The sequence below is a fragment of the Pan troglodytes genome, chromosome 3 (genome assembly GCF_028858775.2).
Source record: "Pan troglodytes isolate AG18354 chromosome 3, NHGRI_mPanTro3-v2.0_pri, whole genome shotgun sequence".
In the NCBI taxonomy this organism is placed as follows: Eukaryota; Metazoa; Chordata; class Mammalia; order Primates; family Hominidae; genus Pan; species Pan troglodytes.
Genome location: NC_072401.2, coordinates 45,158,119 through 45,170,951, shown reverse-complemented (window position 1 = coordinate 45,170,951; position 12,833 = coordinate 45,158,119). Strand labels below are relative to the sequence as shown.

General features: G+C 41.0%; 1 protein-coding gene across 17 annotated transcripts in view; it reads right to left on the bottom strand.

Moving 5' to 3' along the window:
* Positions 1-10,312, bottom strand: part of WDFY3 (WD repeat and FYVE domain containing 3) — a 296,268-nt gene extending 285,956 nt beyond the window's left edge. For 12 of the 17 annotated variants that reach the window (XR_002943524.3, XR_008547495.2, XR_010156549.1 and 9 more), the window contains exon 1: positions 10,174-10,312. The gene's annotated coding sequence lies outside the window, so the exon portion shown is untranslated. Of the gene's footprint in view, positions 1-9,480; positions 9,892-10,173 lie in introns of those variants that run through there. The other 5 variants (XM_054682866.2, XM_063809492.1, XM_016951495.4 and 2 more) reach the window with 4 other exon arrangements.
* Between the last annotated feature and the right edge of the window lie 2,521 nt (positions 10,313-12,833).

The window sequence follows — 12,833 nt, the reverse complement described above, 5'->3', positions numbered from 1 at the left end:
GTATCAAATTCCTACTTTCCTCAGGCTAATATTAAATAAGTTGGCCTCCTTTAAGTCTATATTGGCTGGAGAACAGAAGGAAACATGCTAGGAAGAAACATCATACAGGAAGAGGAAGCTGGGCCTGGTATTAATCGGCTGAGCAGCTGGTTCATCAAGTGTTGACAACATACCAATTACAACATGTCAAAAATCACCCTGTCACATGATCTCCACTCGTAACACAGGTACCAAAGGCTTAAGAAACTGAAGAAAGCTGAAAGAATCCATGTCAGAACTCAATGATCGCTATTATTTCAAGGACCCAGAGTGGAAAGAAGAGCCAATGCATGAAGAACCAGAGGCCAGACAGGCTAGGGGTCCTACCCAAAGACACAGCTCTCTACTGGCAAGGGAAGAACAAGAGTCTTTTAATTTCTGGGCCTCTGAAGTGCCATTATCAATAGGCACTAATCTTTTATAGGTAGTAGTAATGAATACTTCAAAGGGATTAGGCCATTCACAAAAGAATCAAACAACTAATTATTTTTTAAAATCCTCACTCATTTATAGTCCTCTAAACTCCCAAATACAATACTTTGAATCCACTGGGGATTCACATGTACCTAGTTGATACAAAGTTCCCAATCTAAGCTTGCAACCTCATCAAAATACATTATTATAGTACCACCTATGTCAGTTATCTTTACTAAGTAGGGCTTCAGTTTTTTTAAGGCTTACAAGTATCTGCTATTGGATCAGCATAATGATAAAAAGGGTTGTCTCCATACACCTCCAAGCCTTGAGCTTGCTTAATTACTGCAGCACTTGATAACCATGGTGTTCTTTTGTGAAATATCACAAAACAATGACATATTATTAAGCTAAATCATATATTATACACAAATATACTAATACATGAATAGAAGCAGGTGACAAAAGTTTTCTTAAAAAAAAAAAAACCTTTATGGAAGAAACCACAGGCCTAAGAAAATCATTAATAATTTTCCTGGAGTTGAGAAAACTAATGTGCTTATTTAATAGTGAGACCACTTTATAGAGATATAAAACCAAGGCCCAACTCAGGCATAAGCATTAAAACAGCAACAAAACCCCAAACTGAAAACAAAATCTCAGCACTTTAGTGAAATTACAGTTTAGTTGGTCAAAATATATATAGTGCCTGCATTAAGAGGGCTAACAGATACAAAGTATTTCATATACCAAAAAAAAAAAAAACAAACAAACAAAACTACAAGGCATATCATAATGAGACTTCTCACAATGGACTATAACGCTATGGAAGATCAATAATCCAATATTTTATCATCTATTATACACAATCTATTGGACACAGTAATTTTTGATTAAACAAAAATGAGGGGTAAGTGACTCATATCACTAACAGACATTGCTTTAATGTTTTGCCTCAAGTCTTACATCTTCCGCAGATACAGTACTTAATATATCTCAATGTCCCTTCTCTGAAGGTTCAAAGACGTGAAGGTAATGGGGTCAGACAGGACATGAAAGCCTGCAACAAGAACTGGGGAATTTGGAGTTAATGGTCACAGTTTTATGACCCTAATGATACCTAGATGTCTCAGGGATCCCTGAAAGGTCCGTGGTAAGGCCTCATACTTTTAGACTCAAAAATCCCAAAGCCCTGCACCAGTGCAGTCAAGTAAATAAATCAACTAGTACTTCCTTGTTCAACCAAATGAAACACATGAAGAAATATCATTAACTTATTTCTGGTGCTGGGCTTTTCACATTCTGCAGGACTCATGTTTCACAGTTTATAGAACTGATATTCTAGATCTATTAGTGTTACAGTTATTAAAGATTTGGGGGCCAAGTAATAAATTAACCTGAAAAAATTCCAACCAAAGAAAGAAAAACAGAAGTGTGAATGAGCCAAAACATTCTGCAATGAACTTTATTTATTTAACTTGGAGATAAATTATTTCCACATTTCTTTGCTACTGTATTTCTTTATTATTACATTTATTTATGGTGAAAGAATGCATCTCTAAGTATTTGGCATTTCTTGCGCATAAGATTAGTGGAAAGATAAGGCTGTCAGGAAATGTTAAGGGATTTTGGGTTCATTTAACCCATGGGTTTCAGGGAAGCAGTGGAAAAGGCAGAGGCTGGTACAGGAATGTGCACTCAATCATTTACCAAGTATTTACTGAGCACCTACTGTGTACAGCTCATTGCACCAGCACTAAATGCACAGTGGTCAGCAAAACAGATTCCATGTCCACATGAACTAGCAGTTGCTAAGCAATGTGGTTGGCATCTCCTACCCACTTTTCAATGATTAATCCTATGTTTAAGCAGTTCTATAATTCAACAAACATTAATTCAATGAAATAAAAAATCAGAAGTTTTTTTTAAAAAAATTCCAGTTCCTCCCGTCCAAGACCTCAGCCTAGGGAGGAGAGACAAATAAACCAGCTATTAAGTTTCATAATAGGAGTACAACCAAGAGTGCTAAGGGAACATCCAGGAGGGACAACCTAAGTATTATTCCAGGTAGAAAGAAGGGCTCAGGGGCAGGAGAGCGTGGCATACTTCAAAAGCTTCAAGTAGGAGACAGGAATGCATCTCTGCCATGCAGAGGATGCAATCTAGGCTCAAACACACTGAGCTCAGAAGTCAAAGTCCTAACACTGGCCTACCCAAGACTAATGACACCTCCATCACCTTGACCTCATGGTTCACCTCCTTCCAGCCAACCCCTTACTGTTCTGTGAATGTGCCAAGCACTCTGCTTCAGAGCCTCAGCACTTGCTCTTCTCTCAGTCCTACAATTCTCACTCCCTTGGCTGCCTCAAATCTCTTCAAATGGACCTTTACAGAGAGGCCTTCTGATTCAGACCTCTATAAATGGCAATCCCACCCATACTTTAGCACCCCAATGATTGTATGATGTCACTGACAGTTATAATAATACAGTATATAATGTACTATGTATTATAATAACTGACAATTATTGACAGTACAATTGACAATAGTAATACTTGTTATCTATCCCCCTCACCACTAGAATTTAAGCTCCCTGATATAGCTCTATCACCCAGCACTGTGCCTAACAGACAGCAGACACTCAAGTCTTTTTTAAAAAAATGAACAAATGAATGGCTGTCAGAGATGTGACTGGAGAAGCTGGAGCCAGGTTACAAAGAGTTTTTTATAGACTGCAACCCCATGTTTTAGCGCCTCTTTGATAATGACTTAAGATCTATTCAAGAATTTTAAGCAGAAAAAAAAAAGGTATACTGGAAAGACCACAATTTCACATTTTAAAAAATTAAAACAAAGAAAAAACAATTCATTTTGGAAAGAGTGTGAGGGTAATCTATGAGAAGACGTGAGACTGCAGTTAAGTAGAATATTTAAAAGACCTCTCTAATACTTCAGCAGGGAAATACAGGCCCCAAAATTGTCTTCTGGCAGGTGGAGGTTGAAAATGATAAACATTTAGAAGATAAAACAACTGGACCTGATGCTTAATTAAATGTGAGACGTGAGGAAGACTGAGGAGTGGATGATGACTACCAATCTCAATCTAGTGACAGAACAGTTGCTAACAGCATTTACTCAAGCTGAGGAGATAGGAGAAGAAAATACATTTTGGAAGAAAGATTATGAGTTACATTTGGGCCATGCTGAGGTTGACATGCCTGTGTAAATATCTCAGCAGATATGTCTAAACTAGCAGTTGGACATATCCCAGCATAAAATCAGTGGTTCAGATGTCATTAATACTTGTCACACAAACAAAACTTGATGAACTTCATGGCAGCAATAAAAATCAAATACACTTAACTAGGAATAAACATTACAGTATTAGATGAGAATTAGCCTAAATGTTAAAAAGGAAGGCTATAATCTTATCTATACTAACGCTTCTTACAAGATCTGGGGATGAGTTCAAAGATAATATGATCGAATTATGTCAGTCTATGAATGTAAGAAATAAGCAAACTACCAAAAAATACCTCAATAGTATAGTAAATGTTTGTTTTTTTGGTTTTTACCCTAGTTTTACTTCCCATTAACCTTCCTAATTTCAAATGAGATTGTGTAGGGGCAAGAAATGGAGGCTTTAGAGGCCTGTTATTTGAAAATAATATTCCTGATATGTTTGCTATTTGCATTTTCTCTCATCTCTGGATAACTGCACATTCTATTAATGCTACACAGCCACTTCCCCTAACTACTCAACCTCCAGATTTCTCAATGAAGACAATGCTTCCTCCTGGAAGTCCTTCCAAACTTTGAAGTCTGAGTCCCATGCCCATCCCACCTCCACACCATATGTACCTACCTACAGCATCCACATCTCACGTATGTGATACCCTATTCAACAGTCTCTTCCACTCAACTGTAAGCTCTATCATGATAAGGACCTTGAATCCTACATGCACAAGACATTCGTGTATGTATACGAACAAATGTATGAATCAATGACCGAACAAATTATCCATTTTCCGTGAGAACTGTTGAGATGTTTAAACAAACATCTTTCATTATTACAGGGTACTCAAACTGTGAATATAGCTATTCTTATTTACAGTCTAACATGACTTTGTATTTTAGAAGGTACTCTTCTTATTTTAAAAAAAAGAAGGGGTCTCACTATGTTGCCCAGGCTGGTCTCGAATTTCTGAGCTCAAGCAATCCACCCACCTTGGCCTCCCAAAGTGCTGGGATTACAGATATGAGCCACTGCAACTGGCAGGTTACTCTTCTAAGGGTTTTATTTCATATCATCTTCTGAATGAATGATATCTTATTCCAACGGGGCAACCCAGTATTTTACTATTGAAAATTAAATGTTGATATGAGGTATGTGTAATTTAATCCTTTGTCCACACAAAGGATTACGTGAAATTTCAAAACTACATGAAATTTCAAAGACAGATTTTGGCCAGGCATAGTAATCCCAGCACTTCTGGGAGGCCGAGGCGGGCGGATCACAAGGTCAGGAATTCGAGACCAGCCTGGCTAACATGGTGAAACCCTGTCTCTACTAAAAATGCAAAAATTAGCCGGGCATGGTGGCGGATGCCTGTAATTCCAGCTACTCGGGTGGCTGAGGCAGGAGAATCGCTTGAACCCGAGAGGTGGAGGCTGCAGTGAGCTGAGATCATGCCACTGCACTCCAGCCTGGGTGACAAAAGCAAAACTCTGTCTCAAAAAAAAAAAAAAAAAGATTTTGATACTGTGGTTTCAGAAAGAGTAGTAACTAACTTGACAGTCCTCAAGATTTTAAAATAAAGAACAATTCAATGAGTTTACAGAACTTGGTGAAATCCTATCAAAGCAAATTGTTGGCATACAGGGAGCCACAAAGAATTTTTTCCCTTTAAGTCCAAGTAAAATTGAAAAAAAAAATTCTTTATGATAAATTTTTTAATTCTAATTTTCTAAACAAAGCTTTATCTACCTGTTTAAAATGGTTCATTTTTTAAATTGCTAACAGCTAAGCATTAGAATAATTCCCTAATGATTATTCCTTTACAAAAAGTAATTTTAACAACATGAAAGATGAGTGCACAGTAAAAACTCAACAAACAGCCTTTAAAGGCTGCAGCCTTCATAGTGAGATCATAACTGATGCCCAAGCTAAAGAAAATTATTTTTTTATAAATATCTATCATAAACTTTCTATGTTGAGTCTAAACACTACTGAAAATAAGAGTGAAAAAATTTAAAGATCACTACACATATAATAAATGTCTAAAGTTTTAATAACTGACAATACCAAGTGCTGATAAAGATGTAAAGCAACTGAAACTCTCAGATATTGCTGTAGGAATGTAAAATGATATCACCATTTAGGAAAACAATTCAGTAGTTCAATAAAAAGGTTACTGATATTAATAAATATACACTTATCCTAGGACTCAAAAATCCCACTCCTAGGTATTAACTCAAGAAAACTGAACATTTTTGTCCCTCACATAGACCTGTATGCAAATGTTTATAGCAGCTTTATTCATATTTGATCAAAACTAGAAACAACTCAAATGTCCATCAGTTTATGAATGGATGAACAAATTGTGTTACCCTGGTGTAAAACAATGTTACTCAACAAAAAAAGGAACTGTGCTGGAGCTGGCTGGTACCAGCTCATGGGAGCCCATTGTTAAATTTTCAGGAATTCTGTGAGCTGGTAGCTTAATTTAGGCCATAGTGACAGTGTTTACACTACAATGATTAGCAAATGCTATAAATCAGAGATTCTTTTTTTTTTTTTTCTGAAGAGTATGTTGTTAAGACATTTCCCAGCACATCACTGAACAAAATACTGACACATGTAACAACTTAATAAATATCAAGCATTATGCTAAGTGCAAGGGAACACAAAAGGCTACATAATGTATAATTCCATTCATATATGCCAGACGAGATAAAACTTTAAGAGCATCAATTAAATTAACGGTTTTCAGGGGCTGGGAGTGTAGAGGTAGAGGACTGACTCATGACAGGGCATGAGTGAACTTTTTAGAGTAACGGAAACGTCCTTTTCTATGTCTTGACTGTGGTGGAGACTATCCAATTATAGACATTTGTTAAACTTTTACTTTCACTACATGTAAATTATGTTTCAATAAACATTACTCTAAAAAATTAAAGTAGGAGCCATTTCTTTTTTTTTTTTTTTTTTTTTTTGAGATGGAGTCTCACTCTGTCACCCAGGTTGGAGTGCGGTGGCGCCATCTCAGCTCACTGCAACCTCCACCTCCCCAGTTCAAGCGATTCTCCTGCCTCAGCCTCCCGAGCATCTGGGACTACAGGTGCACACCACCATGCCAAGCTAATTTTTGTATTTTTAGTAGACACGGGGATTCACCATATTGGCCAGGCTGGTCTTGAATTCCTGACCTCAGGTGATTCACCTGCCTCGGCCTCCCAAAGTGCTGGGATTACAGGTGTGAGCCACCATGCCTGGTCGCCATTTATTTCTTAATCATTTCATGGATGATAAATACACCACACACACCAAGGGGGAACTGGATTTATCAGTGTAAATATCAGGAAGGCAGATTTTGACTCGACATAAATAGAAATACAGATTTAAAATGTAAAAACAAACAAACAAAAAAACAAAAAAAAAAAACGGCCTGGCACGGTGGCTCACGCCTGTAATCCCAGCATTTTGGGAGACAGAGGCAGGCAGACCACTTGAGCTCAGGAGTTCGAGACTAGCTTGGCCAACAGGGTAAAACCCCGTCTCCACTAAAAATACAAAAATTAGCCAGGCGTGGTGGCGAGGGTCTATAGTCCCAGCTACTTGGGTGGCTGAGGCACGAGAATCTCTCGAAACCCGGGAGGCAGAAGTTGCAGTGAGCCCAGATGATGCCACTGCACTCCAGCCTGGGCAACACAGCAAGACTCCATCTCAAAAGAAAAAAAAAAAAGGTCAAGAAAAAAAAAAAAGAAGAGGGGAAATTCGTAATCACAGGAAATACTAAAATCAGAGGTGGATGATCCTGCCAAAGACGCTATAGAAATGACCCTAGTTCGGGTGTGATTTCAGACTAGCATCATTAACAGAGGTCAGTATCATTAAGATCTCTTCATACTGGGGGTCCAGGGCTCTAAAATCTTATGATATTGTATGCTATGATAATCTCAGATATACTCTGCAATTCTAACTAAAACATCAATTACTTATTTTAACATCAATCAAATGGTATTACCGATCAAAGTCTAGTATACCCTGGTTATGAATGCTGGCTCTAACTTCAGACAGTCTGGGTTCACATGTTGGCCCACCAGTGTTTGTATGACTTTAAAACAACTTGTTCTATTTCCCCATCTGTAAAATGGGATTAATATTTTCCTATTTAAATGAGAATGTGTTAGAAACAACGTCTATGTGCTAAACTCTTAATCACAAACATTTCTTGGGCATAATCAGAAATGAAGGACATAAATCATCAAATGTAATTTAAAAATTTTAGCTTTCCAAATATGGAATATTCTTTAATTTTATATCTAGAAGTTCATAATCTTTTACAGACCCATATCCTTTTGAGAATGTGATCACCCAACAGAGTCTTTATCTAGGAAAAAAGCAAATACATGCTATATTCTGCATATGATTTCTGGGAAGCCAAGGACCCTCAGAAGTATATGCATGAAATTAAGAAAGAAGCAGGGCATGGTGGCTCACACCTGTAATCCCAGCACTTAGGGAGGCTAAGGCAGGAGGATCACTTGAGGCCAGGAGTTCAAGATCAGCCTGGGCAACACAGGGAGACCCTCATCTCTACAAAAAATAGAAAAATTAGACAGGCATGGTGGCATGCACATGTAGTCCTAACTTCTTGGGAGGCTGTGGGAGAAGGATCACTTGGGCCCAGAAGTTCAAGGCTGCAGTGAACCGTGATCGTGCCACTACACCCCAGCCTGGGCAACAGGGCAAGACCCTGTCTCTAAAAAAATAAATTAATTAATTAATTAAGAACAACTGATGTAAACTTTTAAAATTGCAAAGTTGAGCAGTGGAATTTAAGAATCTCTTCAAAGCAGAGAATCCAACTAATATTGAAATATACTGTCATTTACTTTTTCAAAAACAGATTATGCAAGAGTAGAACATCATATTTTCTAACTTATCCCTCCTTTTTGGAGGTGATATAAATTTTTTGAAACTTTTTTTTTCTTTACAAAAATTGTTTTCTCTTTGTTGCCCAGGCTGGTCTCTAACTCCTGGCCTCAAGTGATCCCCCAGCCTTGGCCTCCCAAAGTGCTGGGATGACAGGCATGACCCACTGTGACCCACCAAAAGCATACATATATTTCAGATGAATCCATTTTAACTCATGGAAAGAAACTAGCAGTAGAAACCTCTTTCTAGCAGCTTGAGATAGAATGGTTCAAAGTATTAACATACTTTACTATTGCTCAAATATCATAGGAAGAGTTCTCAATTCTAATGTAATATATATTTTTAAACATAAAAACATACCAACCTAATTCCTATACTTAAGAGTCTCATGATAAAGTTTTATTTTTTTAAAGTCGGATTTTTTTACTAGACTTATGCACTAATACAACATGTTTTTCTATAAATTAGCACATTTTTAGTTCTGTTTTATGTTATGTTTGTTACGTCGCCTGATAGTCGAAACCAGTTGTTCTCAACCTGCTACCAAATACCAACCTGGAAATATGCCACTATTTAAAAAGCCCGAAGAATAGGGTTTTGTTTTTCCTTTTTAATTGTTTGGTGTTCAAACTACATAGTAAACCAGTTGGCAACCATTACTGAACAAAAATAGTTTTTCGTATGTATGAGCACCATTTTCCCACAGAAAACACTTAACCATTTTTAAGGTACTGGAAGTCCATGCAAGGGTTCACATATGCAGTAAATATCCTTTCAATCTGGTTGTATCACATTGTTTCTGTGAAAGGAAGACCTGATATTGCAGATCTCACAATTAAATGGTAAAAATCAATGAAAAACTGCACCTGAGGCTCAAACACTAGCCAGATGGCCTTTGGTTGGAAAGGTCTCATCTGCTTCTTAAATCCCGCCGTAACTGTGAATGTTTGCGATGCCACCACATCCCCAGTACAAGAGAACTGGAGCATCTCTGGCTCCTTCCATAATCGAAGGGCTTCCGGCGTAGGGCGTAGGGGGAGAGGCCCGAAGCCCTGGAGACAGCGCCCGAGGGATGGAGGCCGCGCTCGGCTGCGCTCAGGTGCGGGTGGCTCCGGGAGCTGAGACCCCGCAGGATGCAGCGGGGGGGCCAGGGCCTGATCCCCTACCCCTGGGAGCCAGGGCCGCCTACGCCCCCACTGCTTCCCACAGGTAACGTCCAGCCCTCTCCTCCCCTATCCCCCGAAATATCCCGGTTCCGCTCCGCTCCGCTCGCCGCCCGTGACCCCGACCCCGACCCGTCCGCGACGGCGCCCTCCCCAGGAGGCAGCGGAGGACTAGGGCCAGGCCGCCCACCCTGGCGGCGGCGGCGGCTCCCGGCCAAGGCGGACCCTGGGGAGGACAGCAGCTGGGCCGCGGCCTGTCCCTAGGGGGAGCGGGCGCAGGGCCGCGAGTGGGCAGCGCCTCCGCCCCGCACGAACAAAGCGGCCAGGCGCGCCGGGCCGAGGCAGCACCGCCTCTCCGGGAGCGCGGGGGGCGGGGAGGATGGCGGGGGCACTCACCTGAGGGCCGGCGGAGGGCGCGGGCGGGCCAGGCCCAGGAGACGGGACCGCGGCGGGCCGGGGCTCCGCGCCGAGGGCGCACGGGCTACGGGGAAGGGGCGACCGGCGCGACGTCCGCGGCGGGGCCCGGGAGCCGGGGCCCGAGCTTGATTCTGCGGCCGCGAGGTATGGGAACCGGTCCGCCGGGCCAGGCAGCGGTGCTAGGCAGCAGGGGCAGCGACGCCGCCGCCTTTCCCTTCTCCTGCCCCCGTCCCTGCTCCGCCGCGTCCTCGTCCTCGCTGGGTCCCCGCCGCCGCCGCCTCAGCCTCGGCGCTCCTCGGGTTTCTTCTCTCCATCAAGGCCGGGCCGACCCGCAGGGACCATCCCGGAAAGTGAGGGGTTGTTGCCGTTTCCCGCAGCTGTTGGTGGCCATCTTTAATCCTCCTCCTCCTCCTGCTTTCTCCACCTCCCGCTGGCTGTCTGACTGACTGACTCTGGATCCTCCTCTTTCCCCTCCTGCTCCTCCTACTGAGCCGGCCGCAGAAATTGCAGCCGCTCAGCTTCTACCCCCTCCTGCCTTTCCTTCCTCTTTCCTTACTTCCTTCCCTTCCCTCGGCTTCCCGCTCTCGCCTCACTCTCAGCGGCTGCCTTCGCCCCTGTCTGCAGACAGCGCCGCTGGATGCTCCCAGCTGGACTTGAACCCCACTCCTCTCAGTCCCTCTCCCCACTGCCTTCCAGACGCGCCTCTTCCCCGCCCCGCGCCCCTCTCTCCTCTCCCACCCCTGCCCCTCTCCGCGGCGCTCACCCTCCTCAGTCCCAGTTTCTGAAAGGACTCAGCTGAGAAAGGACAACTGGGTTCCGCTTTCCTTAACCCTACACCCTTTAGCTGGATGCTGTCAGAGGCGATGGAGAAACGCAAAGCTGCGTTAATTTTACTCTAGCCAGAGTATAAAAGAACTGCCCACGCCAGCTATTGTACTACGCAGCTTCGAAACTCCTGCACGCTCTCCTGTGTGGCTCCCGTCCGTGATGGGACTGGAGTTGAGGAGCTCGGTCTCAAATGGTGCCTTCCGTCAGTAACCTTGAGTCGGTTGCCTAAGATTTTAGATTTTCCTTTTCCTTCCTGGGAGGGGCATTATTTATACCTTTGCAGTCCCACAAACAGTGTTTAGACCAAATAAGTATCCTTTAGTAAACCTAGAACTGCCAAGTGATCATCATTTTGCCCGTTTGTTCCTACTCAACCTAGTAGACAATTTGGGTCACGCTTCAGTTCTGGCAGTAAAGACCAACTGAGTCAGCAGTTAGGAGTGGACTCCCTTAAACAACAGAGTTAGAGTGGGGAAGTGGTCATAACATCGCTGTAATCACAAACTTGTTTTTCCTAACACTGCAATCTACAGAAGTTTCAGGATTTCCTCTAATAAACATAAGGCAAGTTGGATTTGCTGTTTTCTTCTTTTTGACGATTTTGCCTTTAGAGTTGGACCCATTTGTAATGATTTACTCGTCAATTACTCCAAGATAACAAAGTTGGAGGTAACATTGCTAACAAACACAGGTGATATATATGAGCACTTTGTGGGGGAGGGGGGGTGTCACAGTTTTTCTTCTGTGGGGCACTGGCTATTAAAAAAAAAAAAACACCTTGCCCTTTCAAAATAAGACTAGTGTGTTCAAAGGTTAGTCCCTTAAACAGACCAAATGTGGGCAGAAATGTTTTTAAATGTAGTTTTAGATTGGACTTCAAAATGAGTAATGTTTTGAAAGTTCAAATATAAGATTTTGTAATTATAACAATTTAAGAGTTTCAAATCTCTTTGAAAAGAATATGCCAAAACAAACCTAAAAATATATTTTAGTAAAAATACCGGTATCCTTTGGTGGGGGGCGGAGCAGAATTCTAATATTTAATCCTCACGAAGTAACCTTAATTAACTGTTAGGTTCAAGATTTCAGTTGCCATCTTTCAATGCCAATAATTTTTCCATTTGAAATCAACAACCTATACTAACATCTACAACTCTTTTAAACCCAAATAAAGTATTTGAGACAGCATTGTACAATACGTTTTGAAATAAATTATTAAAAACAAAGCACCTATGTGGGGGTGTGTGTGTGTGCATGTGCATGTACTTTTTTTGTTCTTTCCCTTTGGCCTTTTGGTGTTTATTCTTTATTTAGATTTTGTGTTCTTCCAGTCTATTTCTAGGCAAAATACCACAAAATTCTTGACTCTTAAATATTCACTTATAAAACTGTATGTATAATAATTGGAGAAAAAAGAACGTTAGATAACATGAATATACACTGAGAAAATAGGCTGACTTCTTTTAAACATTAAGACCACCATGCATTTTTAAAGGAAGATTTTCAGTTAGAGGTTTCAGGACTCTTGTCATTGTGATTTTATTTACACTGAGGGAGGAAGAGTTACATTTTAAAATACTATAATTATATTTTTCTGTTAAAACATATTGCAATAAAGTTCACAAATCTATCAGTATGCAAATGCAGCCGTTTTCATATTAATGTCTTACAAACTCACAAAGGTTTTTCAGTGATAGACATAAAAATAAATGTACCAAGTTTTTTTTTTCTTTTTTACTGAAGCCACATAAACGTAAGTACTGTAATAATGGAAAAATCAGACCCTTCACATTTGCTTTTTTACAGCTCTG